Source organism: Chlamydotis macqueenii, chromosome 12, assembly GCF_036417535.1.
Source record: "Chlamydotis macqueenii isolate bChlMac1 chromosome 12, bChlMac1.mat, whole genome shotgun sequence".
NCBI classification, from domain to species: Eukaryota; Metazoa; Chordata; class Aves; order Otidiformes; family Otididae; genus Chlamydotis; species Chlamydotis macqueenii.
Genome location: NC_141567.1, coordinates 15976551 through 15990093, shown reverse-complemented (window position 1 = coordinate 15990093; position 13543 = coordinate 15976551). Strand labels below are relative to the sequence as shown.

General features: G+C 39.2%; 1 protein-coding gene across 9 annotated transcripts in view; it reads right to left on the bottom strand.

The window, feature by feature from the left end:
- NEO1 (neogenin 1) overlaps window positions 1-13543 on the bottom strand; it is a 202716-nt gene that overhangs the window by 59634 nt on the left and 129539 nt on the right. The gene's annotated exons all lie outside the window — the stretch shown is intronic.

Genomic DNA, 13543 nt, shown 5'->3' with positions numbered 1-13543 from the left:
TGGTATTGCTTACCATTGTATATAAAAGACATCTGGTACCAAAACAGACAGAAAAACAGTAAAATCTTTGACAATGGTATTTTTCCAGTGACTTTTTTTTTAAAAAATGACATGTTCACATGGCAACAGTATCTTAGTGCCTCGTTGTTTCACCACTCTACCTGGCCAAAGAAACCTCCAAGGTGCCTGCAATTTTCAACCCTGGGCACTTTTTCTATGCATTTATAACCTGGCCTTATTAAAGCCAATGCTTTTAACTTCTTTAGCATTTTAACTATTTTTGACTGTAATACACAACCAATTACTGATGGGAAAACAAGGTGACATTGTCTGGGAGTTTGTGTCTGCTGAATGGGAGAGACTCCCCTCTCCTGCTTGCCCTTGTACGTTGTAGAACCGGCTGTACATACATATATACGTACATACAGCCCCATATTTGCTTCATGGCCCAGATCCCAAAGTCAGTACAGCTCCTTAGTCCAGAAAAAAAGAGCATACAGCTTTCCATGTAGGCTGCAAGCAAGCTGAAGGTACTGAAAGCTGGTTCAAAGGAGGTGGCAGGACTACAGACTTTCCCTTTGAGATGTGCAGAGCCATGAGATGGTCTCAGCTGCAGGTGAAATTGTTGCCTGAAACAAAGAGCTTAAGGGAGCTGCCCAAGGGGACACAGGCACCGTTAACCACTGCCGGTGCAGCTGGAGGATGGAGCGGGGCTAGGAGGAGCACGCAGCTCCCCCCCGCAGTATTTCCCACTCCTGTCCTGGGCGGTGGGCATTCATCCAAACCTACGGGGAAGCCATTTCAAGGAGCTAAACCTGGACATAATTCTCCTCCTCTTCTCAGTACTGTAAAACCTTTTGCTGCTTTACCATCCTGAATCAACTAACCACTGTTTCACATAAGCATCTCCCTAGATCGTCTCAAAGGAAGAGGATTGAGGACAAGAACCTGACACAATCCTTAGATCAACTTTGTCTCTAGCAGACTTAAAAAACCAAAAGCAATCCCCCATCCTGAGCAACAGATCTTCCCCCAAACAAAAGCAATGCTCATTTTTGTGATACAATGAAATGGAGATGCTCGCTTACTTACTTCTCTATGCTGACATTTTTTGCCTAAAGCAGGCAGGCAAAATGCCTTTTTTTTTTTTTAATTGCCTTAGATTAATTTACATTATCACTAGCAATGAGAACTGTTATTTACTCTTCACTTAATGCACAGTACTTGCAAAAAGCTCACCAAAAATACCTAACAAGCAAATTCCTAAATAATACCCACTGATCATGATTTTTAGGCATTCATTTGGTTCTCTGTTCTTATGTAAAATGGACACTGATGGGCACTGAATAAATTGCGGCTATATAAATATACAGATAAACACGCTCTGACCATGACCCTGTTTTTTAAAGGAAGTCATAAAATCCATTCTGATAAAGAACACTCCGCCCATTTTCATTTCACGATGAAATGCTTTGGTGTAGAGGAAACAATTTGATTTTTTCCTGTCTCATAAAACAACCATTAAAAAGGTGTGACAGACCTTATTGACGCATTACACGCAGAGGCGAGTCCGCAGAGGAAAGCAGCGGACCTACAGACCTAAGCAGGAGCCCCATGGTTTAGATCAGATACCAGTGTTTCCGGGGAGGATGTAAAGAAAAAAAAGCCTTGCATGCACTTTGATCATGAGATTCATGCTGTAAAAAAAGAAGGAAAAAAGCCAAACAAATCTCTACCTATTCCAGAGCAGTGTAAAGCTAGCTGCTTTTAAACAGATTTTGTTATTGGAAATAATTCCAAACCATAACTACATATTGTAAAATGATGGACATAATCTTAAGACTCAGCAGTGAATATTTCATTTCTTACAAAATATAAGGTTTTTTTAATGACCACTCCTTGAGAAAAAAGAGCCAAAAACCCTAAACAAAACACACATATAGAACCCAAGGCAGTAAAAATGCACGTAAATGCATCAAAAGAACCCTGTACAGGTTATCCCCTTAATGCAAATATTCATAAATTTAACTCTTATGCAGAACAAAAATCTCTCAAGAACAGTACAGTCTGCAACAATACACTGTAATTTGACTTTAATATCTCATAATAGGAAAGTAATGATTTTATTTCCAGGCAAATGTGCTCCATTTGAGCAATAAAAATGTTACTAATAAAAATACCGTGTGTTTTTGAAAAGTGTTCATTTTACAGCAGCCATGTGCATATTTGAAGAGCCAGGCAAGACCGCTCCCTCAGAGTTCCACTGGGGCTCTGCCAATAACTCATTTTATCACCTGGAGTAAATCGCTTCCCCACACCTTCATTTCCACCTCACCTTTCGTGTTTTTCACAGGGGTGTTCAGTTTTCACTCACTGTTTGCATACCCACAGTAACAGGGCCACCGTTGCTGCCAATTCTGTACAAGCTACAAATAATTAACAATAACAATTTCAACCAGTCAGGCTTAGGCCTAACTCACTGCTTTGGTGGCAGAGCACCACCAATACACCGGTACCACCATCAAACCACACTCTTGCTCTCTTTTCTCAGTAACAGCCTAGACTGAAATAAATTAACCCATTCTTGAGCTGTGGTGCTAATTCACTAGGTGCAGTTCCTGCTGGTGTCCAATGCTCCTTCGTGCAGATAACTGACAATCCTTGATTTTAAATAGGAACACTTTATTTAAATTACCATAATGCTCCTCAAATTTTCCTCTGGAAAAGACTTCCATCTCCCTGTTTCGGATATCTGCAGCCAGCCCAGAGGTGCCTGCAGTACACAGGATTTATCTGAATGCTAGCCTACACAGTTTTCTCTGAGAAATAACTCAGAAGTGAAAAATAATTTCCCTCCATTTGGGGTCTGCTGACAGTTTAAACAACTCCACAGCAACAACTCTGGCAAGCTGAAGTTCCAACAGATGAGACTGAACCAGTTTATGTCAAAACGTTACTCATTCCAGCTAATCTCTTTATCAAACATCTAATTATTTTATTTGACTACTTGTTTCTTATATGTATCTAGCAGACTCTGTTTTTCTTTCATTTACATTGATACATACAAATTTATTTCTTTTTTAAGAGAGAGAAGATACTAAGCAAATCCCACCAGTCCTCTTTTAGGCTACAACCAGGTATAGAACAACACTACTAAACGTGGTATTGGGGTTTTTTACATTCACTCCCACTGCATTTCTCTGTTAGAGAAACCATAGCTATATCTGCTGTTCACGTACCACTTGCAGCCTACCTCAGACCCACTGTTTTAACAGAAACTAGATGAGGTAACAGGGTGTTTGGGAATTCACATAAAGGGTACAAAGCCAGTCTTTTGAACTCTTAATTAAGATTTTTACTTTCTATTTTTAAAGAGCCAGGTAATGTTATTTTGCTGCTTCCTATTTCTTATTCTAATAGTAAACCCCCACCTGGTATGCACATCACAGCACACAAGAATCTGACGTTATTACCCAAATGTACCTGAGCAAAGTCTACAGCAACAGATGTAACATTTCAAACATTTTAAACCATTTTGTTCTGGTCACTGACCACTGTTAAAAACTCCTGACCTGTGTGATTAAAAAGCAGTTACGTGTAAAATGGTGCTGAGGAAGAGAGTGAGAGAGGACACTGATTCCCGTCCCAAGGTGCAACGTCCATCTCTGAGACACAGCAGCCCCTATTAGCTCTGTGACTTGGAATCAGAAAAGCAGACCCAGGTGCAACCTTCCCCCTTCTCCTTATTTTCCTTCAGCACCTTCAGTAACAATGTGTCATCAGCAAAACAATGCAGAATCCATTTGTCTTCTAAAGACTTGGGCTCCACAATTATTAGTTTCATTCTGGGGGGTGGAAAGGGGATAGGAGAGTGGAAACGATCAAGAAAACAAGAAAATACCACACCAGAACATTTCTAGCAGTGACAATTTGCAGCTGGTTTCAATACTGAATGCACATCATTAAAACTGAAAGTCAGATTTATTTATTTGTTAGATTTATTTTATTTCCTTATGGTATAAAAACCGTAAGTCGATTTAGATTTTCTTGTCAAGACTGCTAGAAAAATACATGACATCAGAAGTAAAGGAGATTTCTCCCAGATTCAGAAATGCAACTGCACGAATCCTATTACATAGGCAACCAAACTGTAAACCAATCCTTTTTTCTTTTCCTCCAAATGGCATTCGGCTGTCTCCGATATTACTGTATAATTTAGCAACTTCGAAATATAAGCAACCAATTAAGACCATATCCACACATTTGTTCCCCTCTCCGGTGCAAGACGGACAAAATCCGATATTTTCCTTTACAACACGAGGCTAGGATCAATTACAAACGAAGGCTACTTCTGTCAATCTTCACAACCCCGTTTATGAATAACAAAGGCAGAGGAAATGCCTTCGGTAGTGGTGACAGATATCAAGCTAAAGCTGATCCGGCCCTTATACTCTTTATCTAAGCAAGAAAAAACCAAAAATCACTAAAAACACACAGCCATTGGGATACAATAGATGCATCCTATACAGCTGATGTTCTTCATTCTGATGATTTTTATTTTCACCTCTAACTAGAAGCTATAAACAGGCAGAGGAACAATCAACTGTCACTCAACAGCTGTAGCTGGTCACACTGAATACACTCGCACTGACCTAACAGTGTTTCAGAGCCACACAGCCTTGGTTCCCCATAATAATCCTTGCTGACAATGAACTACCTGGAAAGGCAGTAGCCAAGCTGCCAGAAACAGCAATTATATAAAACATAAGAAGATAACTGGATTTGGTGGTGGATTTGGTAAGTGACATGATGGTAAGTGTATTTGCTTTTATTAACCTTTCTGGTGGCCAAGAGGCTTTTACTGAACTGAGAAACTCTGCTGGGAATTCAGGATACCATTCTATGATTCTGTGATAACCCAGAAGGGGACATAAAACAGGGACGCAAAGCCTCTGGGCCCGTTTCACAGTTGTCGTACAGTATATACACGGTCAAGATCATTCCACTTTTGCTGTGGTACAATAAATATAGAATAAATACAGGTGAAGAGTAGAAAGCACGTTTTAAAATGTGCTGTTTCTCAAAATACATCAAATTGTTTTGCTCCTACAGATTCTTTCTCTGCCTCCACCTAACATTCCTTATATATTATTCCTCTTTACAATACGACACATAATTTCTTTAAACACCAGTACTTTTTAAACATTTATTTCACTCATGAAAAGCAAAATTAAACAGGTGACACAGTCCAAGTGTTTCAAAGCTAAACTGCATCGGTAGCAATCACAGTAACCCATATTTGTGCTGAACAGACTTAAATTTAAGTCACGGTGCACGAATACCTTCACGAGGTTTCAAATTTCTTTGCCAAGTCAACTGTAAATACAGTCATAAAACAAGAAATGAAAACTAATAAGGACAATCAAAGCATCCTATCAATTTTGTTATGCCTTCCTGCAATCCACCGCGCACTGGCAAACATTAATCTATTACTAATTTAATCTAAATTAGAGCAATTTCTTTAAAGCGCATGCCAACTTTAAACATGAATAGTCTACTGAATGCAGAATATGAGAGCTGTTTAGGTCCCAATTTCATGAAGTTAAAATTAAAGAAGTTTTTGATCCAGTTGGACTTCTCAATAAGACTAGATACACACAGGGGCCATAAAGAGGCAAGAAATAAAGGTCATTTTTAAAAGAGGGACTGAGTCAATAAGTGAAAGGAACTGAATTAAACCAGCTTTCTGGCAATTGTGAACATACACACAGCACTGAGAAACATAAATGCTGACTTTCACCGAGGAAGACTAGCTAAGCAATGTAAACTAAAATCAGAATTAAAATGAAAAAAGTCTTCCTGCATTAAAGAGGAGAACATACTGTTATGTTTACAGAAAACTGGCAACAAAGTGTACACAACCAGTAACAAAATAAGAGTTGGCTTTGGTTTTACAACACACTGTTTAAAATCAGTTTGCGATTTCAGATGCTGTTTATGTTCCTAAAACATAACTTTCAAAATGAGCCTTACAAGCTGTTCATCTATCATTCATATGAAGCCATTTCGATATTATAGGACAGTGACTGAGGCAGCAAATTTGGAAAACCTTTTGCCTACTTTTAACACAAGCATTGCCATTGTTTTTTAAAAATTCATTATACAATCAGTATTCAGGTTGTCTTTGCTACATTCATTGCTTTCAGAGGGTTTTTTTTTCAGAATTGTAGTATCTACAGCACCCTAGAACTCCTTAATTTAAAAAGATAAGTGTTTCTGCATGCAAATCTTGTGTACATGTGAATACACGTGTGCACACAGAAGAGCAGAGAGATTATGTGCATGTGCAGGGGTGAATGAGGAAATAACTTGGATTTTATAACACAGTAACTGTAACGAATAGTCAAACTATTTCAAATGGCGTTATCTACAGAAGATACTTGATTCAAATATCACAGTCCCATAACTTTCTGCATTATTTTCTGAATTTGAGAGACAATTTTTTTACATAAACTGTGATAAACACTGTATGAATACCATGTTTTAATTTGCCAACTGGCTGCTTACATTAACAAAGCCCTAAGTCTGCAGGGTAAAAAAAAACCACACAGATATTTGTTGCTATATGACAGACAAAAGCGGGGACATTTCTCGAGGGGAGAGGAAATACCCCTGCTAGTCTTGTCTCTAAAGATACTCATCACAGTGGATTTTCCATCCTCCTGCTTTTGGATCTTCTCCCCATATGATACCAGATGGGATCGCTTACATCTCACCAGGTTTTCAATTCCAGCACTTTGCAGAGACCCACTGTCAGGGTTCATCACTATTTCCTGCTCCCTTGAGACCCATGATTCACACCTTTCAAGTACTTTTTCCACTCCACAGAAAATTTGAATTCTTGGCTGCAAGGGTTTGCAGCCCTACTATTCAGGTTTAATCTACAAATAATTTATTCTCTGGTGGACACTAAGACTTCTGAAAGCCACTCACATAAACCACAGGGACCTCTTCCGATCTTCCCTGCATTAAGACACATAAAACTGTACAAAGACAGAAAGAACATAAAGACACTTCCGTTTGAGTTGAAAAACAGGATAGTCTTCAGGAAGAATACCCAACAGAGGCTCTCTCTTTTATTCAATGGACTTTTTTCACCTTGCTCTGACATTTCACCCACAATACCCTGCATATTTTTCAAGTACTTCTATAGTCTCCAAGAACTCCATAGAATCCCATGGACTGAGAAGATATTTACTGTCTTACCTTGACAACAACACTAAATGTTCCTGATTCACTGTATGTGATTGCATACAAAATATTCTAAAAAATTACCTCTGTAAGATGTGAGAGAGCCTGAGAAGTTCATTTCTTAACTGCAAAATCATCCAAAACAGGTCCGAGTTGTCTGCCTCTGGGCTCAGCCAGACAAGGGCAGAAGTTAAATTTATGTAAATTTTTACATATGGAAAATACCCTAAAGTGCAACCCAGTTTTTCAAATCAAAGCTCAAGCCTGTTAGTGCTAGCTTTCGGATTTCTTTCAGCAGAAGCCAAAATTTGTGTAAAAGAAATCATATTTGCCTCTTACAACAGAATAATGGAACTTATAGATATGGAGAACACAGAGTATTTAATGTATCTTGACTTAAATAAAGGTTTTGACATTGCCTGGCGTGACATTTTCAAAAGTAAGCAAATATGTTCCAGGCGAGGCTATTACAAAAGTGGATTCACAACTGGCTGGAAAATTACATGCAGAATAGGTCTCCGTGCTTTGGTGTCAGAAGAAAGGCGATACTGACCTGGGGTGCACAGGAGGGTACGTTGAGCTCCACATGATTCAATATATTTTTTTAACAACCCAAATGATGCAGTAGAGAAAGTGCTCATAAGGTTTAAAGGGATGTAAAGTCAGGAGGGTTGCAAGCAACCAAAGAGCACATTTAGAATTTCAAAGTGTGTTTTCAAAGTGGAGAAATAGCCTGAAAAAAGCCAAGGTTCAACACTCTAGAACTTAAGCAAAAAAGGCCCAAGGTTTGACTAACAAGAAGTTGGAAATCCAATTACAGCTGGACATTGTTTTGATTGGCACCCGCTTAGGGGTGCTGAAATAGCTTCCAAGAGTGGAATCTCACCTACTGAGTCTGCGTCAGCCTGAAGTAACCTCAATCAGATACCACTTGCAATACAGAAATGCCAGACTTTCAGCACAATGGTAGCCGAAATGTGCTGAATCCAGGAAACTTTGATCAGACTTCTGATGCTCTCCACCCTTTCGTGGGTCAGGGAAGGCCCCACCCTGCCCAACCAGCAGTCCTGTTCACCTCATTTCACTGCTATCAGGACTTGAAATAGCTCATGGCCAAACTAGCAGAGAAGCATCAACATAAAATGAAATCATTCACGCAGCAATGGTCCTGGAAAGAATTCAATTACACAAAGAGAGCACCAATTCAGCTCAATAAATGACGTTTCTAAAACTTGGTCACAATTAGGATTCACATAATGCAATTCTGCAGACGAATTAATATCATACAGAGCAACTGAAGCGGTGTTATACTTTAATCGAATTTGGTTTGTACTGTCAACTGTGCCACCAATATACCAGACATTTATGTTTCTCATAAGGAGACCAGCAGCGAAATACGTACCACAAAACTCTGACAATTTGACTGTTACATTAAGACTATATACCAAGAGATAAATGGGGTCCAGTCACACTCTCAGACTGACAGTCTCTCTGAATCACAGAACACCACTAGTTAGGAGGGATCTCGGGAGTTCACCTGTGCAACCCCTTGTTCAGAGCAGAGTCACCTTTCATCAGGTTGCTCCGGGCCTTGACTAGGTGTGTCTTAAATATCTCCAAGAACAGATTGCACAACCTCCCTGGGCAACACGTTCTGACTGTAACCACTCTCATTGTGAAACTGCTTTCTCTTAGCTGATTGGAAATTCCCTTTCTGCAGTCTCTTCTGGCTCTGATGCAGGACTCCACAGTTGCCAGTGTTGAACTCCAAGGGTCCCACCAGCCCACATCTCCAGCCTGGTGGGTCCCTCTCTCTGCCTGTGTATCTACTGCTCCTCCCAATCTGGTACAACTTGCAAACTTGTGACAGATGATCTCTGAGCCCGCAACCATCCCTTGGAGCTATCCTGAAACACCTCTGCAATCCCAAAGGCCTCACAGCTCTGCAACTACATGCAGGCTCCTAATTCCTCCTCCTCGTTTCCCATGCTGGAATTATTAATTCACATGCAGGATATCTTTTCTTGGATATACACTATTTTTCATGAAAAAATTAAGTTTAAGGAAATGGATAGTTCCACTACAAAAAAAACTCCTGACGTGGTGTACGACTGGATACCAGCTGTGCGTTCAACTCATTCACTTCAAGATCTCTCTCCCACACAACTCACAAATATGGCACAGGATGGCAAACACTAACCTTTGCAGTACAAAAGTACAAAAATCATGCAGCATACTACACTTACTTTGGAATTCTGGAGGTGATACAGTGCATCTCAAATAATGTTTTGAAATTGTTCTCTAAATAACATGGCATATTTGTTTACAGTCTAACATTTTTCTTTATACAGCTTTCAATAAGCACTCCCTCTTTTTTGGTGCCTGACTACTTGTCAAACGCCTATCACAGAGGGGTGACAGGGAACCATCTGCCTCCCTCCCCCAAAGGCACCTCCTTTCACTTATTACCACCTGTTCTTTTTTCAGGCCCCAAATGGCAAATCCGGGCAATGCCAGATACACTGGAAAAGGCCAGGTTACAGGTCCTGGCTGAATGTTTCAGTCTTGTCACTAGCATTTAACCTCCATGAAGAAAATCCAAATATATCAATTTCTGAGGTTTTCACAAAATACACAAAATAATGCTAGAAAAACGATGACAAGAAATAGCTTTGTTATAATGGAGCTTATTAGTATATCTCACCCTTAACTGATGTGGTCAGAGGTCGACCCATCAGGATCTAATCGTAAGTAAAAACAGCTGGGTTTCTGTAAGAAGGAGGGGGGGCGGGGGGGGGAGGGAATTTTGAGGTTGTTGGGAAGGCCATTCCCAAGGAACGACTAAAGTTCTTCCTTCTCACTGGGATATGCAGTAGTCCTCCATGGTGAAATTTGAAGGATATAAGAAAAGACCTTCTATCTTTTAATCAATGAGGCAAAGAGAGGAGCACTGAGACTGCCAAATGCTGGCAGAGGGCAAGTGCCAAAGAAGGTAGTCATTGAGGTACTTCCTTTTCTTTAGGTAGTTCTTAAATTCTCCCTAAAAGGCAGACCAGGCAGCAGAGCCACAGATCCACTGAGATTCCCAAAGGTACTTAGCCTCCTGGGGAAGGTCAGTACCTGAGAAAGTGCAACAAAATTTCAAATCTCAAAGCATTTTGAAAGCAGATGGGATGCTTCCCAACTCTCCTGCAAAATTCTACTTAAGTACAGGGCATACCAGTAGAAGAGTATTGAAACACAGACCATTCACCTGAATCCTACTCCTTCTCCTCCCCCTTTTAACGTTTTAAATTAGAAACAGTTGTCCTAAAATCTCTTCTCTCCATGCCACAGTTCTCTTCTATATATTGCAGAAAATGCAAAAGTTATGGATTTGTACAGTCAAGCCATTTCTGAGTTCATATTCTTTTCTAAACTTACTGAGAATTACAGAACTTGAAAATAAAACAGCCACTCCAACAAGCCTTCAAATTAATTTTTTAGCCAGTCAATTCTTTGTTTTAATATTGTCCACAAAGAACTTCTGCATATATTGCAGGCTTTTCAGAATTAACCTCAAATTAAAAATAGACCCACGCAAAAGAAACTTGTGTCTAATCAACAATTATATTAAGCTTATTCTATCACATAAGTGTCTGCATTTATACTGGTCTGGGTGGTTATGCACAAAATACACTCACATGCGTTCATGCACCAAAACTATCACTAGGCAGAAGACAAGATGAATCACCAAAATATTGCAATCTGCAAAGTCAGAAATCAATGTCCAAATACAGAAGGCTTTTGCTGTAGCAGATAATCACATTGATACTTTACACCTATTGTATTTAAAAATTCTACTACCTACTAAGACTGAAGAAGATACAGATGTGATATTTTACTTTCAGACACTCAAAAACCTTTACAGTACACCTCAATAAAGCTATGGATAAAGCAGCAATGTCCTAAGCAGCAAAACCCGACAAACTGTAAGATTTCCATACGAAGGGATTAGATTGAAACAAGTTAATGCACAGAAGAGACAACTAAGTTCTGATCTAATATGCAAAGTGTGAACAGTTTTACTGGTTTATTTCTATTTAACCTTTCTCAGCATATCTCCCTCAAAGACTAAGGAACTCTGCCTTTTCCAGCTACTCAAACTCATCTCTGATGGCAGCAAACTACAGCCTTCCTCACTGTCAGCTATACCACAATCAACGCTGTCTGCTGTCCATTTGCAGGTGCCCCCGCAATAGCATTGGTCCATTTCTTCAACACCGGTCTGTAAAGAATATGCGTAGCCTGTCTGAGAAACTCCACAGGGCTTCCACTTTCTAATAGAAATTTAATTTATTAAGCATCAGCTTGGTATGCTAAGCAAAAGGGCTAATGGGAAATAGTTTCTAAACAGCCAGATGTGTGTCAATTCAATTTAGGAAGGAGAAATCAGAGAAGAGTAAGGGAAAGGACATACTGCTAATTGGGAATAAAGACTTTGATGAACACTTCATCATCATTTTTTACTGAAATTACTTTTCAAATTGGCAAAGTAAGTATTTCACTTCACCAGGTATGATTTTTTTTTTAAATAGCTTTCTGTATCACTGACTGAAGTATTCAGAATAGTTTTTGCTCAAATCATTGTTTTTAATTTTCATATCAAGATATGTCATAAAAAAATTACTATATATGATACCTTCACCCCTTTCCCTGAATACTGTTTCCTCCTTTGCCATTCTTATATCGTGATAAAGTATTAAAATCTCAAATACCTGCATTTTCTTTAACCGTGTATATTATACCAGTTTTCATACATCACAATCAAGACACAGCACATTCATTCCTAATTGCACTACTCAACAGCGAAAGAGAAACACAACGCACTTTCAGTGATGTGCCATGTGGTTATCTCTGCTGCGGGAAAACAACAACTAAAATGCATCGGCGTTACACAGGGAGCGCGTTGTTAAAAACACTGCAGGCCATGTAACAGAACGATACGCCTTCAGGGGCGTATCTTTACACCCAAAATGAGACTCCATCCATAATCCTTTGGCAGCATGCAAAAGAAAAAGGACAGCATTATAAGGCAAAGTCCTTTAGTATAACAGGACAGGTTGCCAGAGTAGAAGAGAAAGGAGAAACCACCGGGCGAACAACAGCGGAGGAAAAGGAAAAAGAGTGAGACCACAGGAACTAAAATAGTAACGGTAGCGGTAATTTATAAACCCCTGCTGGGAACTGGGTGAAAGTACAAACTTAGGCAAGGCTTCAATACCCAAGTACATTAATTTTTCAGTATTTTGCAAACACAGAAAACATGGAATAAGGCTTCTGCTTGAAAGATTTGGAAACTATTCGAGTGATTCATGCAGACAGTAAAAATAAAATGACTTAAAATAATTTTTCTGGCAACCTGATGACAGTAGGCCAATGCTGGATCCAGATGCCTAACACTACTTGGAGGTCAAAATCCCACAGCTCTACAGTATTAAAGGTACTGAATCCAGTAGAGGGCACCTTCCATTCCCCAGTAATTGTGGAAAATACACGCATCTTGAGCCAGCAGTGAAACATATCCACATCCAAAAGAGAATTCAGAAGAAGTTATAGATGCACAACTACTCTACAAAACGATGAGAAATGGAAAATCTCTCTCTTTATGGCACACTCATAAAAGTTTACTCTCTGTACGCTGAACACCAAAAACAGGTCTAGCAGATTCACATCTGTTAAAATTGCAAGTATGAAGTTACCTCATGCCTCTAACCATACTTAAGTCTCTTTCTTGTAAATCCTTTCCATCCAAATAAAAAATAAATGAGAATTTTGAAACAATATCCCCAAGACAGGCAACACAAAAGCCCCCAAAACTATAGAATTAATATTTTCTTGTCTGACATGTCTCTCTCCTCATCCCCCTTACTGCTTTTCCTCCTTGTGCTCTTAGAAATTATTTTTAAGAACTGCGTGACCTTTCAGGTCACAAACAAGCTGATGCCTTAGCAATTATATTTGTACAAACTTTTTTTCTGGAAGATAGTAGCTCTTTAATCGTAACAGCAATTATTCTCTTTTTAATATCCTAAATATGCAATGCAGGACATTGCAAGAAGGTTAGTACTGATAGTAATTCCACTGACTAGAGCACAATAACAAATACTTATCTTAAACTGCAGCTGTAACTAAAAAAAAAAAAAAAATCTGCAGTTCCAATTTGCAGAAATGACAAAGCTTACTACTTTTTAAACTCACAGCAAAAAAAAAGGCTTCCGACACTGGAATGACTCCGGTGTAAAATACTTCA